The sequence below is a fragment of the Bos taurus genome, chromosome 11, assembly GCF_002263795.3.
Source record: "Bos taurus isolate L1 Dominette 01449 registration number 42190680 breed Hereford chromosome 11, ARS-UCD2.0, whole genome shotgun sequence".
Lineage (NCBI taxonomy): Eukaryota > Metazoa > Chordata > Mammalia > Artiodactyla > Bovidae > Bos > Bos taurus.
The window spans coordinates 3,580,782-3,598,802 of NC_037338.1; the positions used below are offsets into that span (position 1 = coordinate 3,580,782).

The 18,021-nt window shown below is 46.3% G+C and overlaps 1 protein-coding gene and 1 long non-coding RNA gene across 6 annotated transcripts in view; one reads left to right on the plus strand and one right to left on the minus strand.

The window, feature by feature from the left end:
* Positions 1 to 6,854, minus strand: LOC112448738 (uncharacterized). The gene is made up of 3 exons (XR_003037080.2): positions 6,746 to 6,854; positions 1,867 to 2,456; positions 1 to 396 (listed from the first exon to the last, which is right to left on the minus strand). It is a non-coding gene; the product is annotated as an uncharacterized lncRNA (long non-coding RNA).
* The window catches only part of CNGA3 (cyclic nucleotide gated channel subunit alpha 3), a 37,691-nt gene continuing 23,511 nt past the window's right edge, over positions 3,842 to 18,021 (plus strand). The window contains exons 1-2 of one of the 5 annotated variants that reach the window (XM_024998268.2): positions 6,950 to 7,038; positions 7,178 to 7,230. The gene's annotated coding sequence lies outside the window, so the exon portion shown is untranslated. 5 annotated transcript variants of the gene reach the window in all.

The window sequence follows — 18,021 nt, forward strand, 5'->3', positions numbered from 1 at the left end:
TCTTATCAGAACTTTTTATTTGATTCTTTATCCACCACATTCTAGCACCTGGAGTTACTGGCATTTTAAAAAGAACCAAAGTTTGAAAATAAAAGGATGAAATTCTGAGAGTGGAATTGCAGGCATTGGTGGTCAGACACAGGAGATTTGTACAGAGTGAGAAGGCTCCCACCCACATAGGCCTTTTCAGCAGCTCCTACCTTTCCACTGCCTGCAAGGCTGACCTGAAGGGGGTGGCTCCCAGGACAAAGTAGCTTAGATCCACAGTACCATGGACCTCCTTGGGCTCTTAATGACATTTGGATAGAATTCATAACTCCATATTTCATTAATTTATTTTCCTTCTATTCTTCCAACTGCCAGGTAGGTGAGGGAAACAGAGGTTTTCTTCATGGTCTGAGAAGGAAGCAGGCAAAGTGGGCCTTAAAAACTAAACACAATTGCCTCTCCCTACCTCAGGCATTTTTCCCCCAGATGATTTTACACTGACTAGGAGCATTTTTGCTGGGGAAACTGATGCATGATTGCCTCTCCTGTGAACCCTGTCTGCCTCTGCATAAGTATTTTATTTCCCAAAAGCCACTCCTACAAATTGCCTTTATCATTCACCAAGGATCTAGGCCATCTGCCAGGGCTGGCCGACACCTTCCCCTTACTGATAAGTGGACTTATCTGTGTGCATTTCTACTTCTCATCTGCTAGTGTGGCTTATCTGCTTATCAGATTGTGTGTTCTTTAACATAAGGGACACCATATGGCCCCCAGCAGAAGCAGCTGCCTTGTTGCCCACCTTTGGGCACAAATTATGTGCCTTTCAACACCAGCCTGTAATTATCAGGTTCCCAGGATGTCTGCGGAGAAGGCAATGGCACCCCACTCCAGTACTCCTGCCTGGAAAATCCCATGGACGGAGGAGCCTGGTAGGCTGCAGTCCATGGGGTCGCAAAGAGTCGGACACGACTGAGCGACTTCCCTTTCACTTTTCACTTTCATGCATTGGAGAAGGAAATGGCAACCCACTCCAGTGTTCTTGCCTGGAGAATTCCAGGGATGGGGGAGCCTGGTGAGCTGCCGTCTATGGGGTCACACAGAGTCGGACACAACTGAAGTGACTTAGTAGCAGGATGTCTGAAGTGTTTGGACTGGGCAGATTTTACGTAATTAGGATAGCAAAAATTTAGCTCCGCTTCCTAGTTTTTTAAAATGAAAGTACATCATACGCACACAGAATAAATAACAAATTGTATATATACAGAGTAAAACTAAAAGACCTATGGCTACAAGCAACAGCGTCACTGAATCTTAATTATTGGTTGGGAAAAAAAATCCCAGAAGACTATATAGACTGTAATCACACCATTTCTAAATTTTAAAATAAAACTAAATATCACTGTTTTCAGTTGCTTAGTTGTGTCTGAGGCTCTTTGCTACCCCTTGGACTGCAGCACACCAGGCCTCCCTGTCCTTCACTATCTCCTGGAGTTTGCTTAAACTCATGTCCATTGAGTCAGTGATACCATCCAACCATCTCATCCTCTGTCACCCCCTTCTCTTCCTGCCCTCAATCTTTCCCAGCATCTGGGTTTTTCCAAATCACCAGGGAGTCCCCTAAGCCACACTTATCCAGGCTCCTGTTCTAACTCAACCCTTCTGGGCATGTCTAGTATTTATCCTTTCATTTCTCTGGCACTGAAATCACAGGTGAACAGAACTGGTCTCCTAGCTTCCCTGGGGCCAGCCTTCCTCAGCTCTGGATGTCCGAGTGCGACCCTTTCCCCCACAGACCCCTTCTCATTGCTTTAGTGAGTCCTGACTGAGACTGAAACAACACAGGGTCCACCCAGTCTTCCCTCCTCCCAATCTCACCTGCCCCATCAGAATAAGGAAGTAGTGTCCTCCATCATGTCCTTCACACTGTGGTCTTCCTCTTCTGGCACAAGGCTTTGGGTTTCTGACGATTCCTATGCTGAGTCTCTGGATCCCATGGACCTGTGAGGACATCCCGCTGGCTCATCGGGAATTGCCTGGTGCTGATTGTGTCCTGCCTCTTGACAAAGATGCCATCCATACACACCATCCTGTACCTCAGATGAAGCTTCAGCAATAGGACAGATTCCCCAGATGCCACCGCACTCAGTGTGTCTTTGGCCAAATCTGGACCCTCTAAATTGGCAGTCAAAGATCTTGCTCCTAGATGTCTTTCCAGGCAAATTCACAGAGACATCTTCTGTGGGCTCCTTCTGCTCATTCCCAGTCTCAGTTCATCTGTTTCCATCTTTCAGGTGCCAAAGGTTCTTCAGTAATAGTTATCGACACCCACATAATGCCCTATAGCCCAATTATGTGCTCAGTCCTATAGTAGATGGTCTACTTTATTTCATCAGATTCAGTGCACTTCTCCAGCTTATGATCAATTTTGTAAGATCTTGTTTTCCCCTTCAGATCTTAGAAATGGTCTGCATTTCAAAAACAAAGTTCAAATGGATTTTTAATATTATGCCTCAAAATTTGTCTCCTATTTGATAGCTACTACTACTACTTTCTCCAAAATCAGCATTCAAGATTCTTTAAAAGCTCTAAAATATTTCTGGGCCACAGAGGATAACCACCTGCTTCCTGTCTTCCCTGAGGACAAGCCAACAGGAAACAGCTCTTACTTGTATAAATCACATGGATTAGAAGAAATACAGCATTTCTCAATAATAAGGACTATTTAAAAAAATTGCCCAGGGTAAATGATGTATGTTGGAGACTCTGTGGGCTAAGGAGACCATGGTCTCATGAATTGTTTTTTTCTCTTGTGGTAAATTCAAGTTTCTTCCAAGAGCCCAAATGACCAAACAAAAACTCTCTTCTTCTCCATCTTCTGTGGCTTCAACTTTATTGATTCACCATTTCCATTCATTTGTTTTCCTATAACCAGAATCCTTTGAATCTGAACAATTTAGCCTGACTTTTCAAGGAAGTTTTTTTTCCTAGGCTTTGTGTCCTTTCTGTAGATAAATGTGTGTACATATGTCTAATTCGTTATTTCTCAAGTGAATGGGATACACTTCACCTCTCCCTTCAAATCTGCATGAACTTGAAAGCTTGCCCTCTGAAGACAGTTTGCTCCATGAATAGACAGTTTGATAGGTATGTTCAGGAAATGCCATGTACTTCAAGTCCTCAGAGAAGCCTCTGGTTTTCAGGGTCCTGAGGGGGATCTGCTCCTTTCAGAATTTCTTCCTGTAAGGGTGTTAATTTATGGGAACCTGGAACCCAGAGGCTTCTTGTCCCAGACAAGAAAGCTGGACTCCTCCTGGGACCTGTTCATCCAGAACCGGAGAGTGAACAGGAGGTGAGATTAGGTCTTCATCCTTGATATGTGTGTGTCAGATATATACCTTCTGTGGCAAAAGTGAGTTTGCAGAAATATGGAGGCTTTGCTAAAAGGTTTTTTTCTTCAAAAAGAGTTTAAGCACCTTTGGCCTCCATAGTGGGCAATGAATACCAGCTGGATTGGTAGGTTTAAAGTTTTGGTTCAGGGAATCTGTGTTGTCTGGTGTGATAGAAGGAAACCAAAACTCTGCAAGGAGAATACATCATATCCCCAAGAGACATTTGTTTCTCAAACTCTCCCGCCTAAGATTGTAAACAAGTTTAAGGGGATATATAGTCCCACCTTTAAACTTCAAACTCCCAGATCTCTGCTGTGTCCTCATGCGGTGTGAATTACACTACCAGTTTTAAAACAAAATCCCAGGAAGGAGTCCAAGGAGGCTGTTCGCGGTTAGGAGCGAGTCCAGATTTGACAGACGGACTTTGCTGCTTGCTTGTTCCTGGCTCGCCCCTCTTGCCTCAGAGGGTACGGCTTCGAGCGGCTTCGGCCTCTTCCGGGACCGCCTTTGAGGCTCCAGAGCCTCACCTGACTTTCGCAGAGAGAGAGAGAGGCAACCGGCTCCTTCCGCTGCCAGCAGAGGAGGGTCCTGGGGCTGGAGCGTGTGGGAGCGAGCAAGGCGGGCGCTGCTGTCCAGAGCGAAGAGGAGACGCTCCGCCAGGCACAGGCGCGCTGCGGAGAGCTCAAACTTTGGTGGGGTAAGGAATTTAGGGGCTCTTGAGCTGATGGTTCTTGGGGCGCTGGGAGGTGCGCGGGGGACGCAGACTCCAGTATGAAAGTGGATTAAAGATATGCGCTCAAGGAACTAGGGTCGCGGGGCCCTCTGGTGGGCGCGGCGCTGTCCGAAGCCCCCGGTGCTGAAATAGGGGAGAGAGGGGCAGAAGCAAGGGCCAGCTCTGCTCCCACCCCGGCACACACATCCCTTCAGTAGCAATCAAAGGACTAGAGGCCGTCCCTGCTTTCTAAATCTATCGCACCCGCTTCTACTCACGTCCCGCAGCCGCCGCGCTGGGCCAAGTCAGGCTGAGCCGTCGAGGCTGGAGGCAGAAGAAGCTGGGCTCCTTCAGCAAAAGGATGCACCTGGCACCACCCCCAAGACACCTCCCCAAGATCCCGGGTACCCGGACGCCCCCGCCTTCACGGCCGCCCGTCCTAGAAGAGGCTGGTGGCCGCCTCTTTCCCCGGGGTCCAGACTGGGGTCCCGCGCAGTCTCCCCGAGTGTGCGCGGCTCCTGAGGAAGTAGTGACCACGACTTGGAGGGAGCAGGAGCCAAGGAGAATGCGGACGGGGGTCGGGGGACTGCCTCCACTGGATCCTACTCAGCCTTGAGGATCCGGAGACAGGTGGGCTGAGGAAGAGGCAAAGAATTAAAATTCTCTGGGGGAGTGAACAGTCACTTTTGTTTTTTTAATGATAAAATCATAATCCGAGATCTTGGCTGCTCCTGCCTTAGGAGCTTAGCGTTTAGGAGCAAGAAGGGGCGGGGTGGGGGGCCGTCTGATTCTTAGCAATCCCCTAAGCGGATAATCACACGGGCTCTCTGTCCTCATCCTCAGGCTTTTCTCCCCAGCTCAGCCGCCGCCCCCACTCCCAATCCTTGAGGGGCGCGGCCAGCAACCCCTTGCGCTCCAGCCTTCCCGGGCAAGGGCTGGATGACTGGAGGAAGGGCCGATTTATTCTCCTCTCCGTGGAATCCTCCAATTCACAGCTGCCTTATTTTATGCTGTTGCTGAGACTTTAAACGTTGTCATTCTGAAGTGGGTATCCCTAGTTAGACGCGGGATGTGGCCGAGGATGACAGGAGCAGCAGCAAAGAAAACCCCGAGCCCGGGTCTGTGATCTCCGCGGCGGTGGACCCGGTGCCCGGGACAGGCAATTCACTCGCTCAGGGCTCCCTGCGAGGGGTTCCACCTGCACAACTCATCTGGAAACCCGACAGCGTGATAGTGGGAGTGGGAGCTCCTCCTCCTACCCTGGGACAGTAGCTCCAGACCTGGGTTCAGGGTCTCTCCGGGACAGTTCAGTCTCTCTGGACGTGTCCTCCAGCCTATCAAGCTGCACATCCACGCGCGCACACACACTTTCATTCATAAAAATTCGCAATTGATATCGTTGTCTAGGCATGGGGCGACATAATTGGGTGAGAAATCACTGGATGGGGCGCTAGAAAGTCAGGCCGGGAGAAGGGAGGAGACCGCCGTCACAGCCACTAGCTCTAAGCTTGTATGCCCAAATTTCGGATTCTTGAAAAGTCTGCTGGGTCAGGGAAGCGCGTTAGGATTTCACTGAACGAGTGGGAGAATTCGGAGAAGGCGATGGCACCCCACTCCAGTACTCTTGCCTGGTAGGCTGCAGTCCATGGGGTCGCTAAGAGTTGGATACGACTGAGCGACTTCACTTTCACTTTCATGCATTGGAGAAGGAAATGGCAACCCACTCCAGTGTTCTTGCCTGGAGAATCCCAGGGACCGGGGAGCCTGGTGGGCTGCCGTCTATGGGATCGCACAGAGTCGGACACGACTGAAGCGACTTAACAGCAGCAGCAGTGGGAGAATTAGAGGATGTGGCGCCTCTGTTCCGTCATAAATGGGGCCCTCGATGGGCGCTGGATGCCAGGAGAGGGTCACTGGATGCCCTTTGGGTGACTAGTTCTGCAAAATCTCAGTCACTTTAGCAGGGACTTTGGCCAGGACTGCTTGTGCCTCTTGACTTTGATGCTCCCGTGCTTAATGCGTTTCCTGTCCTCATTCACTATCTGCCCGCGGTTGCAGCTTCTTGTCAATAATGAGGTTGCCATGACGACCAATTTCCCATCGCCATGGTACCCAGGAGGTAAACTGTTGCAAGCTGCAGAAGTTCTTGAGTAGTAGCTCCCCCAGATCCTGCACAGGCTGAGGGGTTCCTTCAGTTGTGAAAGAGGGATGGCAATGTTGAGGTACTGCCGGCGCTCACCCTGCCCACCCCGGCCCCCCCCCCCACACACAACACACACCGCCTAGCCGCCTGTTCACCTGAAATCCTCTCTAATCCCTGTGGCCTCCAGGTTGGGAAGGGTCAAGTTTCCATTTCCATCCTCCAGTTGTTACAATGAGGCTGGGGGAAAATGGTTTTCGCTCTGACTTAACTCATGTCTGCTGCTCACTGACTACTCCTGAGTACAAATCGCAAGACTAAGCCCTGTGGGAAGACAGAATTAACTAGCCAAACACAGCCCCTGGTCTCCGGACGTCCCGGTGCAGAGACGGCCGCCTCTCTGGACTGAAACAGAGGTGATAGAGCCCTGGCGAGTACAGAGGTGGGGATGACAGACCCCCGCCACCCTCACCCAGGGGAGGACATATTGGAGTTGAAACAAAGGAATTTCACCTGAGGAGCCATAGGGGAAAGGTCTCTCTAGGCAGAGGGACTAGCAGGAGCAAAGACATGAATTTCCTCTGCACTGGCTAGCCCTGCGGTAGCACAGAGACTTCTGTTAATAAGATGGGTGGGGCGGCGCGCAGCCGTTAGCTCGCGACAATTCTCGCGAGATCCTGAGCGTGAGGCCCAGAGCGTGTCCGTTAGAGGTCCTGCTCGCTTCCCAACGGTCGCCCTCACAGTGGTCGTCATGGCGGAGGATGCTGTGGGAGGTGGATGGCAGCCTTCTCCCCAGGACCCTCCAGGTCCTCTAGCCTGGGGGCCAGTGGGTGAGCTGGGGGTCCCAGGACAGGCTGAGGGCTGCGTCCTCGGTGGCTCCAGAGCCCCCGGCCCAGCTGCCCTGGGAACCTCTCCCCTTTCTAATGGCGGAAGTGGTCTTCACAGGTCCGAGTCTGTGGAGGCCTCAGCAACTGGAGTATGTGGACACTGCCATTCAGGTACCAGCTTCAGCCAGCTTCAGTCTCTCCCTTCAAGTTTCAAAACTGGGAACAGCATAGATCAGTAGTCCATTCCTAATAAGTGGCTGGAGGTGAGGGTTAAGTTGCAAGGACCTTGCACATGGTTACTTCAGGTCCGCCTCTGTGGGTGGGGCTCTTCTCAACCAAGGGCAGTTGTCAGGAACTGGGAATTGTCCTGATGAGTATTTGCTAGAATGGGTATTCCTGTTCCCGTACAAATGGTTCTCTCCAGGTTAAATGACAAGCCTGAGGGCTGGCTGGGTTCCGGTCACCCAGTATGATGGCTGAGCAGGGTCTGGGGACCTGGTCCTGAGGGTGCTGGCAGGAGGACCAAGACTGGGTGCTGGAGGAACACTCCTGGGCAGGGTGAAGGCACCAGCAGAGACACACACCACCCCCACCCCGGCCTTCGCCAGGGCGGGGGCATCAGAGGGAGAGCTGAGTCTTGGGACCTTGCCCTTCCTTTTCAGAACAGAGAATAACATTTGTTGTTCAGTCGCTAAGTCGTGTTAGACTATTTGTGACTCCATGGACTGCAGTACGCCAGTCTGTGCTTTACTACTCTGTGCTTTACTACGTTTGTTTGGTGGATTTGGTGGAGGTTTACAGGAACCTTGTGACCAGACCATGACCTGACCTCTAGAACAAAGGATGTGACCCCAAGAAGTTTGCAACAACTCACCACACCCGTCCATCACCTTTCCTAGAAAAAGGCTTACTGAAAGCTTTTAGGGCCCTGCAATAAACCTTTCTCTGCTCCAAACTGCAACATTTGGTTTTGATATTACTTGGCCTCCTGTGTTTCTGGCACACAAACTTGCTGCATTCAGTAATAGATTCAGAAGGTCTCAGCAGCTTAGTGTATTGCCTATGCGATGTCTGTGGTTCCAAGGCTTGGGGCGGGGGCCCCGGGGGCGGTGGGGGGTTCCATCAATGGGGGACTCTGCTGGCCAGAGCCTGCCACTCCTTCCTCAGCTGCTCTGTAAGGGGGACTGAGAAGTAGAAGCCAGTGCAGAGTAGGCTTTGGTGAGCATTCTATGCCAGTAAGTGGGATGAGAAAACTCATGCCACCCTTAAGGAAAGGGTGAGTGATTTGGTTTAAATGGAGCATCACTTTTAAGGTAATATGATCCAGATTACAAACATCTTTAATGTCAGGCTAAAGCCACATGCTGGAGAAAATAGGCCACCTCTAAAAGTTTCTGATTGACATGTTTAGAACTACTGTGTGGGAATTCCCTAGTGGTCCAGTGGTTAGGACTCTGCCCTTCCACAGCAAGGGGCATGGGTGGATTTGTTTCGACAGTCCTGGAGAGAGGGACAAGAGCCTGGACAAAGGTGGGAGCAGAACTCAAGAGGCCAGGAGCTGCTTCTGGATTGTTCACTGTCACTCCCCTACTGCCTGGTTTGGTTCTGGCACATGGTTAGGGCTCAATCCATTTCTGAATTAGTGAATGGAAGAATGGAAGGCAACAGAGGGGACAGATAACCTAGAGGACTTGGTGACGGTAGATCTAGGGAAGTGAGGGAGAGGGAGGTCTGGAAGCTTATGCGAGTCTTAGCTGGGTGATTAGCAGGCTCCAGTGGGAGGGTGCCATTCAGGAGAGTTTTGTATCAACTCTTCCCTGGATATGCTGCATCCTCTCTCACATGGCCCTCATCCCCAAAGCGCTTCTTTTGTCCTGTTTTATTTATTTACTTTGGCTTCGGCATGCAGATCCTAGTTCCCCTACCAGGGATTTGGAAGCATGGCATCTCAACTATTGGACCACCAGAGGAGTCCCTCTTCTGTTGTTCTATGAGGAATTTCACACACCCCATCTTGTATTAGAATAATCTAGTGTAGGGGTTAAACCCAAACAGACTTTTGTTCCCCAGTGCTGCCTCTAGGTGACTTTGAATAACCATGGTTAACAATAACTGTTGTTAGCCATTCTGAGCCCAAGGTTCTTCATGTGCAAACTGGTAGCAATGCTATGTGCCTCATTGGGTTGTTGGAGAAGAAATGAAGCAATTGGAGTGAATTTCTCAGCACAGTGCCTGGTATGGCAAATGCTCAAAGTTGGATACGACCATTTTATAATTTACTATAATGACAGTGTACTACTTTTATAATCATATCCAAAAAGTTAATTAAGGGGAAATAACACACTTTACTTCCTGTGCCTGCAGCTAATCTTGGAAATGGGTCCTTGGGGAAAGAAGGGAGGTCCTTTGCCCGGCCTTGATGACTGTGTGTGTGTTTTGGGAGGACAAGACATAATTCTGCAGAGAGCATCTATAAGGCTGGCTCCAGAGATCTGGGTTCACCGGCTCTAGCAACATCTAGAAAGTAGTTTCATCCTCTTGGAATCTCAGCCTGAGCAGCTGAATCTTATTGCAAAGTAGTCATTTAGAAACTGAGTGCACTTAAAGCTCAGGAAACCAGAGTCCCATGAACTTTGAACCATCTCTTGCGGAAGACCAAGACACTTTGCAGGCATGTGGCAAGCCTCTGTTTGGTGGTTGACTAACAAAACTAACAACATTGCTACAATTTCAGAGCCTTCTCATTTACCCTGAATCTCTTCCTGTTTGGGGAACAATGTTAGCTTTTTTTCTTAGTCAGGAATTGAAAATCTACAGCTGGTATGTGCAAGCTGCCCTTTGCTTGGGTTATAGAAACGCATAGAGTTCAGAAGTGGGAGAATGGCACCCTCTGAGGGTTACAGTTTAACACTTTCAACACTCCAAAAGGAAATCCTGCACCCATTATCAGACATTTTCTTTTCTAACTCCCCTCCCATCCTTGTCCCTGGCAGCCACTAATCTATTTTCTATCTGTATGGATTTGCCTATTCTGGACATTTCATACAAATTGAATTATACGATATGTGGCATTTTGTGTCTGGCTTGCTTACTTAGCATAATGTTTTCAAGGTTCATCCATGTTGTAGCAAATTCCACCTGAATAACATTATGTAGATACACCTTATTTTGTTTATCTAGTTATCAGGTGATGGACATTTAGGTTGTTTCCATTTGGGGACTGTTATGAATAATGCTGCTGTGAACATTGAAATACAAGTTGTGCGGACATATATTTTTGTTAGGTATCTGCCTGTGAGCAGAATTCCGGGTCTTATGATGACTATTTTCAGCATCTTGAGGAATTGCCCAGTTTCCAAAGAGGCTACACCATTTATAGCATTCCTACCAGCAGCATGTGAAGACTCCAGCTTCTCCACATCCTTACCAACACTTGCTATTGTCTGTTTATTTCTTAATGATAGCCCTTTTAGGCAGTGTGGAATGATACCTCATCATGATTTTGACTTACATTTCTCTATAAATAACTATATTAAGCATTTCTTCATGTGCTTGTTGGACATTTGTGTATCTCCTTAGTGAAATATGTATTCAAGTCCTTTGCCCATTATTTAATTGGGTTACTTGTCTTTTTAATATTGAGTTGTAATAATAGTTCTTTACATATTTTGGGTACAAGGCCCTTACAATATATAATTTTAAATTATTTTTTCCATTCTGTGGGTTGCCTTTTTACCTCTTGATGGTGTCCTTTGATGCACAAAGGTTTTATTTATTTTTTTATGAAGCCCAATCTTTTTTTTTAGTCCATTATACTTCTGATGTCATATCTAAGGAACCACTGTCTAACCCAAATTCCTCTGTCTTCCTCTAGAAACTTTATAGTTTTAGCTCTTATATTTAAGTCTATGACCTATTTTGAGTTAATTTTTATGAATGGTATGTATTCTTTTACATACCAGCAACATTTGATGAAAATACCATTTATTCTTTCCCTCACTGAGTTATCTTGGGACCATCGTTGAAAATGAGTTGATCGTATATGCCCTTAATCAGATTGAGGACATTTCCTTCTAGTCCTAGTTTATTGACAGTTTTAACATGAAAATATGTTGGATTTTGTCAAATGCTTTTCTTGTGCCCATTGAGATGAACATGTTTTTACCCTTTAACCTATTAATACGGTGTACTGTGCGTTGTTGTGCTTAGTTGCAGCCAACCCTTTGTGACCCCATGGACTATAGCCTACCAGGCTCCTCTGTGCATGGGGATTCTCTAGGCAAGCATACTGGAGTGGGTAGCCTATCCCTTCTCCAGGGGAACTTCCCGACCCAGGAATTGAACCCAGGTCTCCTGCATTGCAGGTGGATTCTTTACCAGCTGAGCTACCCAGGAAGCCCAATATAATATACTAGGCTAACTAATTTTGGATGATAAGCCAACTTTGCATTCCTAGAATAAGTATCACTTGACCATAGAATAGGATACTTTTTATGTATTATTAGATTTGGTTTGCTGCTGCTGCTGCTGCTAAGTCACTTCAGTCGTGTCTGACTCTATGCGACCCCATAGATGGCCACCCACCAGGCTCCCCCATCCCTGGGACTCTCCAGGCAAGAACACTGGAGTGAGTTGCCATTTCCTTCTCCAATGCATGAAAGTGAAAAGTGAAAGTGAAGTCGCTCAGTCGTGTCTGACTCCTAGTGACCCCATGGACTGCAGCCCACCAGGCTCCTCCGTCCATGGGATTTTCCAGGCAAGAGTACTGGAGTGGGGTGCCATTGCCTTCTCCATTTGGTTTGCTAGTATTTTGTTATTAAAATCTTTGCCTATTAATATAATTTTCATCGTCTTACGTTAAGTTCTGATATTTAAGTTGTTTATACTTGTGCCATATCCAGAGAATATTGACATTATATAGTTGCTTCCCCTTTCTGTTTTTGAAACTCTGGAATATTTTTATCTCCTTCATATAGGATCACATTCATAGAAAATAGGAGAGGACTATCAGGTACAATATTTGCACTATAGAGTTTTGTCCCATCATGGAAATTCTGAAACAGAAGGCCCTTTAATAATCTCCTGGGTCTTGGTTTGTACCTCTGTTCCACAGAGTTCCCAAAGGTATTCTACCTGCATTTTAAGGGTTTTTTAAAATGTATATTTAAATATTTTAAAACCCCAAATGAATAGAGATAGCTTTGGTTGGTATGATGTGTTCCATACCTAACTTTATTATTTGGATATTATGGTCAAAATTAAGTTATATCCCACTGATTGTCTTTATAAAAATTATCAAACATTTAAACAGAACGCTACAAGTGAATGTTTTTTTAATTGGGTTTCTGTGGAAGACTTCATCTATGTGCCATAGTCTATGTCCCATTATTAGATGAAGAAACTAAAGTGCTAGGTCACATGCCCAAATTGAAGGCTGAGCTGAGAAGAGACTCCAGCTCTCCCTTCTCTTAGTACAGTACACATGACCACCTATATTGTCTTTCCAATGTCATTTGTTGCAAACAAAAGATATTTTACTCAGGAAGCTGCTTGAAAACACAAAACCCTTATCATTGAGTTCATGTACTAATGTCTGCTCTGGTCCCTGTGTTTGTTCTGTGGCTGGCTCACACGTCTGAGTGATTCAGTGGCTCAGCGTTAGAGCTTTTCCCTTCTACCCTGAAGTTCTCAGATGAAATAGGAAAGAAGGGAAAGGCAATTAGAAGGGTGCTTTAGATAAAAGTTCCAAGGTGTGCAGACTTTGTGGGAGTTACTGACTTATCTTAGGAGTTTAATTTGACAAAATGAGCCTGCCCAACCTCACACTTACTGAGAATTAGCTGAGTGCTTTTTGCCCAGAGTGATGCTAGGTAAGTTGAGTTGTGGAGGCTTGAAATGGCTGAAGGCCAGAGGCAGGTTACTTCTGAGAAGATCAAAGACCCCAAGTGGTAAAAATGGTCCATCCTAGCTGGAGAAAATGGAAGCCTGGGCCAAGTGTGTGCGCCCAGCACGAGTGCAGGGCTCTCCTCTGATGGGGATTCCCATCTGCTTGGCGTGGGTTTGTGTCCAAGCTTAGTGCCTCACTGATCGGACCTGCCAGACCCTGATTGAACAGGAGTCATTACCCAGGACAGTGATCATTCACAGACGCCTCACACCTCTCTGTTGGCGTGCTAAGTCCAGGTTTTGGAAAATGACAATGTGTCAGTTGACATACATGGAACCAGGACTGGTTTTCATGTTTAAGCCAAAATAAAAAAGAGGACAGGACATGGACAATATTTTTTTAGTATGAGAAGTTAGTCATCACAAGTGGGGACCAAGATTTTTTTTCAGAAGCACATTTCAATTTAAAAAATAGAGCTTTACACGTTTTGACTTCCTTTGTGGCGTACTTGCTCTCTCCCTCATAAATTCCCCTCCGTTCTTAAATAGGACGTAAATGTTCAGCATGACTCATTCACAGAAGTGTTAGGAGGATCAAATGAGTTTAATACAACTTAAGTTATCAAGAACAGTACCAGGCAAAGAGTAAAGGCTAATAAATATACTGTTGTAATTATCATTGTTATCACTGCAGTTACTCACCTGGATCTTCCTCCCTTTATACCACCTATTTTTTATTACCTACCATGAGTATATAATGGGTGTTTTGGAGGATAAAATATTTTAAGTAAAGTTTATTAACTCCTTTAAGTCTTCTGGAGTTAATAAAGGAGTGAGAAAAACACAAGAACAGCTGGGCAAGTTGTGTTAGATTTCTGCCTACTTAGATGCCCAAGCCGAGAAGAGTGGAGGGAGTTAGAGCTATGCACAAAAGACAATCAAATTCTTAAAGGTGCATAGCACAGTGGTTCACACGTGGTAGATGTCGAATAATGTTAAATAATTATGGTGATTGCTCCTCACATAAAAAGTCTCCTCAGACCTCAGTGGTCCCTAAGACAGAATTAGTCCCCTGCCATCTGCATTGCTTCCCATCATGCCTCTGTCTCTATTTCAGCACCTCTCTCTCCTCCCACTGCTGTTTACATGCCTGTTTCCCTATGCAGTTTTGTGTCTTCAAAGACAGGGACCTGTTTTCTTCATCTTCATACTCTTTGGGGCCAGGTGCAATGTTTAGGACACTGAAAGAATCAGTAAGTGTGTCAGTGGGAAGAAAACACGTTGGATTTAGTGATGCTGTTAAAAAAAAAAAGGAATTGTCTGAAACAGTATGTCCTAAATTCCCCAGTCAAGCCCTGGAAAACACACATGGACTTGGGAGATGACCACAAACCACTCACCCCTGGGATCCACTTCAAGGTCACCCTAGTAGTTGGTAGGCTGTATCTTCTTCCCATGCTTGAAAATTAAAATTATATTTGTGCACTTCTACTCTCCTGCAGTGGGTGTGATAAAATAAAACAAACCACAACATGGACTTCAGGGTCAGAGAGGCCCTAACCTGCATTTCCTCACCTCCAAAATCAGCTTCACTATTACCTCTTAAGGTTCCTGTGGATGTACAAATAATGGATATTCAGGTGTCCCACACTCAGGGGACCCTGGCTGGATGGTGGTTTCCATTCTCAACAGAGCCTCAGCATTACTGATTTTAATTTCATGATCTCATCTGTGAGTTCTCCTAGAGTTTGTGGGACCAAGAGATGTGAAAGCACTTGGGTGGTTGGGGAATTACTTGGATTGAATTAAATGTTTATTCTGCCTTTCCTGGGCTTCCCATGTGGCTCTAGTGGTAAACTGCCTGACTATGCAGGAGACATAAGAGATGCGGGTTTGATCCCTGGGTCAGGAAGATCCCCTGGAGGAGGGCACGGCAACCCACGATGGTGTTCTTGCTTGCAGAATCCGATGGACAGAGGAGCATGGCAGGCTATACAGTCCATAGAGTCTCAAAGAGTCGGACACGACTGAAGTGACTTAGCATGCATGTACCTGCCTTTCCTGTATGAGTCATACTATTGAGCAGCCAAATAGTATCAAATTTTCTTTTTTTAAGAATATTTCAGCTAACTTATGAAGATGGAATGGTGGAATATCACCAATATGCAACTCCTAATGAATCAATGATCACCAATGGCTGCTAAAATCACCCAAAGGAATATTCTTGCAAAAAAAATATGGAACCCAAATTTAACTGCATCCTGAGTACAGCTACCAATTTACGGGAAACATTGTAAAATTGGAATTGGCAAAAATCCATACCGTGGGAAACTCAATAGTACAAGCAGTTTTGGTTTTTTCCATAAAAAGAAAGAAGAGAAGTGTATAGAAACTTTAGATTTAAAAATACCAAAGAGACACATCAAGCCATCAGAATATATAGACCTTGTTTGGATCCTTATGCTTTTAAGTAATTGTAAAAAGACAACCATTATGACATTTATGAAACAATTGGGGGAAAAGATCTTATGATTTATCTTAAACTAACATTTTCCTTTAATTATGTACATTTTGCCCTGCCCTACCCAACCTTGTTCTCCTGGATAAAGAACACAGAATTAAAAAAGATTACTTCTAACCTTTGAGAGGTCTGGGTCAAGTGCCCACTTACCATGTCTAAATAACTGAAAAACATTCTCTGAGTTGAGGTAATTCCCTCCTCTCACCATAAGAACCCACAGAATTTTGGGTAAGGGCATACTGGCAGGCAGCTTTTTGGGGAAAGTGGTTCCAAGGAAAAGAAGAGTCTTCGAAGACAAAACAAGGAAAAAGGGGAAACCACCCCAAGTGTAGATTATCAAACTAATGACCACTATGGGCAGCTGGTTAGATCCTTGCAGGGCTTCTCCAAAGAGCCCTGTAGAATATAGGTCTGAATTGTCTTCCTGAGGGGACAAAAGAGGGGAATATCTATCCCTGGTTCTGGGTTCTATCAGTCAAGGGTTGCCCAAGGAGGGCTTGCAGTCTAGCACTTCTGGGTTTGCACACGTGTCACAGTGGCCTCAGAACATGGTAGCATGGGGAGATTTGATCTCCAGTCTCCCATCCATGGTTTGCCCCCTTCTTTTCCCTTTGGGTTTATCCCAAGTCACAGGGGAGACTTTCACACATGCACGTGGACATTCTCCCCACACGTCCAAGCTCCATTTAACCCTCCCGCACAAACAGCTCCTCCTGAGCTACCTGGAAGTCTAAGGGCGTGAACACTGACACACTTCTCAGGAAGACAGACCTGGGAAGAGGCCCCAGCAGTCTCGAGAGCCGGTCCACAGCCTGCTGGGCAGAGAATTTGGGGGTCCAGGGCATCCAGAGCACAGCCTATGTCCCGTTGGTCATGGGCTGTGGTTGGAAAGTGGTCAGAGTGGGTCCTTTAAAGAATGGGACCCCAGGCAGGGGCCCTACTGCTTAGGCCAAAAAGCAGGGCCAGTTCTTTTCTACCCACAGACTTTACGCTATCAGGCTCTGGAATCAGATTTTTGTTCATCTTGGCCCAGGTCTCAAGCAATAACATTAGGGAAACTGCTCACCTGTTCAGTTTCTTCATTGGAAAAGGGAGGCTGCTGGGGGGGTTAAAGGAGACAGTGTTACACAAGCACCTACTCTGTGCCTGCCATGCAGTAGCTCTCCACAGCGGGCAGGTCTACGAGGGTCCAGAAGTGCTGCCTCCATTCAGTGGCATCAGGTCAGGGTTTGAGCCCAGGGTGGAGAGGGCAGTTCAGGGAAAGGGTCCAGACTGGAGGCAATCACATTTTTCTTTGGAACAATTTTCCTGGAAATGTACAAAGAGTAATTTTGATAGGTTTTTGACAGAGTCCCAGACTTCTTTAAGAGTTTCTCTAGATCCCACTGTAAGCTCCTTGAGGACAAAGCTGCATATTGGTTTTCTAATAAAACCCTAGCTCTTAGCGTATTGCCTGGCACATAAGTGAGTACAGTCAGGGCTCAGTTAAAAAATCGCTGGATGGATGATTTCAAATTATAGATGTATTTCTTTAACGGGAGATTCTTGTTTCATATGTTGGCATCACAGTTTCCACAGGTATCTCAAACCAGAATCACTCTCTTCCTCAGCCCTCCTCTTCCCCAGTCCCTGCCTCAGTGGGCAGCACCACCAACCCCGCACCCTCGCAGTCATGGCAGCATGACTCCCTCATTTATCCTTGATCAGTTGCCATGTCCCCATGCTCCTATCCATTTAGTTTTTAAATTTATTATATTTGATTCACTACCACAAACTAGTTCAGGCAACAATTGTCTCTTGCCTGAGATACTGCAGCACTTAGCTGCTCGTGTTCCCTGAATATATCCTCCTCATTGCAGCCAGAATAACCTGTACACATCTGACCACGTCCCTGCTGGGCTTAGAGTAGAATCCAAGCTCTTGACACAACCAGCAGGACTCTTTGGTATCTGTCATCTGCCCCACTTGTAAGATCCTTGAGAACTGTCTTTGTCTTATACTTCTTTGTATCTCCTGTGGTCAGCCAGAAACTAAGTTACATAAATGAACATCGTTTTCAAAAACCAAAACCATTTTTTGTCTATTGAGAAAACTATAAAAATTTTAATTAAATCATGGACTTAAGCTATCAAATCTCAGAGATGAACCAGGACTATTTAAGCCAATATCTTCGCCTCCCTGAGTAACATGTGATGAGCACGGACCACATCTATGTTAGGTACTTTGGTGCAGTGCTCTGGGGTCCTTGCACCGACCTTCCTTTGGATATGAAATTAATTTAGTTCTGGAGTGAGCCACTGGGCTATTTCTGGAAATCACCATTTTTCTCTGGAGTGGTCTCAACTGACTTCTGACACACTTAAGCCATGCAGCAGCTCAAGAGAGCCTGTGCTCATCTGCCTCAGAAAAACTATCCTCAGGAATTTATTTTCCTCCTGCAGAATTTTGATCAGAAATCATGCAACTGGTCTGCTGTTTTCATCATGCTAGCTGTGCACTCACATCAGTTTTCTCATCGATCAGAGGGGCACCTTCCACCGTTTGCTGAAGGGAGA